The following is a 3,350-nucleotide window of genomic DNA, read 5'->3' as shown; positions in this document are numbered from 1 at the left end:
AATGCCTCCCCTAGGTCCTTTGCTCAATCCAGGGATGAAGCATTCAGTTTTATTGTGCTGTATTTTTATTGCATTCTTTATATATTTTGTTTTCATAGTGGTGCTTAGAGAAAACATATGGCAGGGGAGACCAAACAAAAACAAGGAATTATTTTTTTAATTTTTTAATTTTTAAAGCAATTGGGGTTAAGTAACTTGCTCAAGTTTACACAGCCACTTATTTCTGAGTCTGGATTAGATCCCAGGTCACCCTGACTCTGGGGCTGGTGCTCTTACTCACTGAGCCACCTGGCTTCCCTGAAACAAGGAATTATTAAGAAGGGGTAGGATAAAATATTTCATCCAAAATGTCAGCTCAAAAAATATGGCAGGTGGCAAGAGAAGGGGACAACTGTTGGGTGATCCATATGCTCCACCATTTCCTAGTGACATCTAGGAAAGTGAAAAAGGGCTCCAATGGTTTGGGGAGAGCTCTTGAAGTAAACTTAGTAAGGACATGACAAAACAGACATCACTGCAACGGCATGCATGCATGGTGGACTTGCCATCTACACAGATGAAGGACCAACCCCCAGTGACTGTTGAACAGGCTGCAATACTTTCATGGTATTCTGCCTTAGCAAAACCACAACTAAACATAGTCAAGCCATATGAATTTGCAGAGTGGCCATGCGTGAATGTGTGTCTTTGTACTTTGTGTCCCTCCCTTCTCCATCAAGAGGGGGGTAACCCACTTCTTCATAGGTCCCAGGGTGTTCTAATTTTTTCCTGGATACAACATCTCTGGAATCATGCTTTCCTTCATGCATGCCCCATTTTAGAATGGACTTAGTCTGGTGTCCAGCCAGAGCAAGGCAGGCAGGATGGGGAGAGGACCAGAGGCCAAGAGGAGGGGGGCTGCCTGAAGGAAACAGGGATGCTTAACGTGGGGGAGGACCCCCCTGGGGCCATGTGAGGAGAGCTTTCAGGCATCCAAGGGCTGTCCCAAGGTCTGGGATGTGTTCTGTCCGGTGCCAAACCACAGGAAGAGGAGCAAGAGCAGAAGGTGCAGAGAGGCAGCTTTAGAGGAAAACCAAAAGGAGACTCCCCAGCAATGAGAGCTGTGTAATAGTGCAGGGGATGAAGCGTTCCTGGAGGGCAGGGGATAGTAAAAAGTGACCATGTTCATTGTGCTTACTAAGGGCCAGGCACAGTGCTGGGCACTTTACCATTATTATCTCACTGGACCCTCACATCAGACCTAGGAGGTGGTGCTGTTATGATCCCCATTTTCCAGATGAGAAAACTAAGGCAAAGAGAGGTTAAGTGACTTGCCCAGCCTGACACAGCTGGGAAGTGTATGAGGCTAGATTTGAACTCAGGTCTTCTGTTTAAAATTTTTTTAATGAATTAATTAATTTTTAGTTTTTAATAATCACTTTTATAAGATTTTGTGTTCTAAATTTTCCCCCTCCCTCTCCTTCCCTCTCCATAAGACTGCAATGCAATCTAATATAGACTATACATATATAATCATATTAAACATATTTCCACATTAGTCATTTTGTCAAAGAGGAATCAGAACAAAGGAGAAAAACAACGAGGAAGAAAAAAGAAATAAAAAAGAGAGAAAATAGCATGCTTAGATCTGCATTCAGACTCCATAATTCTTTCTCTGGATATGGACAGCATTTTGCATCACAAGTCTTCTGGAATTGTCTTAGATGGCTGTATTCCTGAGAAGAGTTAAGTCTATCAAAGTTGGTCATTGCACAATGTTGCTGTTACTGTGTACAATGTTCTCCAGGTTCTGCTCACTTCACCCAGCCTCAGTTCATGTAAGTCTTTCCAGGTTTTCCTGAAATCTGCCTGTTCATCATTTCTTATACAACAACATTATCCTATTACATTCATATACCAAAACTTATTCAGCCCTTCCCAAACTGATGAACATCCCCTCAATTTCTAATTCTTTGACACAATAAAAAGAGCTTCTATAAACATTTTTTAACATGTGGGTCCTTTTCTCATTTTTATGACTTCTTCGGGATATAGACCTAGGAGTGGGGTAAGCACAGTTTTATAGTCCTTTGGATGTAGTTCCAAATTGCTCTCCAGAATGATTGGATCAGTTCACAATTCCACTATTTAGTGCTCCAATTTTCCCTCATCTCCATCTATTAATTTCCTGTTTTGTCATGTGTATCAGGGTGATAGATGTAAAGTAGAACCTCACAGTTTTCATTTGCATTCTCTAATTTAAAATTAAAGTGATTTAAAGCATTTTTATGTGGGACTAGATAGCTTTAATTTCTTTCTCTGAAAACTTCCTGTTCATATTCTTTGACCATTTATCAGTTGGGGAGAAACTTGTATTGTTATAAATTTGATTTAGTTCTCTGTATATTTTGGAAATGAGGCCTTTATCAGAGAAATTGGTTATAAAAATTGTTTCCCAGCTTTCTTCTGTCCTTCTAATCTTGGATACATTGTCTTTGTTTGTGCAAACTCTAATCAGAATGATCCATTTTACCTTGCACAATGTTCTCTATCTCGTTTGGTCATAGATTCTTCAGTTCTCAATAGGTCTAATAGGTTAACTATTCCCTACTTTCCTTATAGCATCACCCTTTATGTTTAAATTGTGTAGCAATTTTGACCTTATCTTGGTGTATGGTATAAGATACTGGTCTATGCCTAGTTTCTGCTGCACTATTTTTCATTTTTTTCCAGCAGTTTTTGTCAAATTGTGAGTTCTTATCCCAGAAGCTGGAGTCTTTGGGTATTATCAAATAGTAGATTACTATGGTAATTGACTACTTGTGTCTTGGGTTCCTAACCTATTCCACTTACCCACCACTCTGTTTCTTAGCCAGTACCCAATATTTTTGACTATTGCTCCTTTATAATACAGTTTTAGAGTTGTTATGGCTAGGCCACCTTCCCATGCATATCTTTTCATCAATTCCCTTGATATTGTCAGAAAGTAGGATTGCTACCCCTGCTTTTTTTCTTTTTTATATAAGCTAAAGTACAATATATTCTGATCCATCCTTTTACCTTTACTGTATGTGTATTTCTCTGGTTCAAATGGACTTCATGTAAACAACATATTGTAGGACTGTGGATTGTAATCCACTTTGCTATCCTTTTCTGTTTTATGGGAGAATTCATTCCATTCACTTTCACAATTATGATTGCTAGCTGTGTCTTTCTCTGCGGCCTAACTTCTGCCCTGTTTTTGCTTTTTTCTCTCCTTTCTCCTCACTATGTTTTACTTTTGACCACTGCCTCCCTCAATCTGTCCTCCCTTCTATCAATATCCCTCCCTTGTCTTTCCCCCTTTCTCCTACAACTTCTTCCCTCCCTTC

The sequence above is a fragment of the Petaurus breviceps genome, unplaced genomic scaffold, assembly GCF_028583685.1.
Source record: "Petaurus breviceps papuanus isolate PSGF00001 unplaced genomic scaffold, PetGlider_PUasm1.0 446, whole genome shotgun sequence".
In the NCBI taxonomy this organism is placed as follows: domain Eukaryota; kingdom Metazoa; phylum Chordata; class Mammalia; order Diprotodontia; family Petauridae; genus Petaurus; species Petaurus breviceps.
This window is presented reverse-complemented; position numbering follows the sequence as displayed.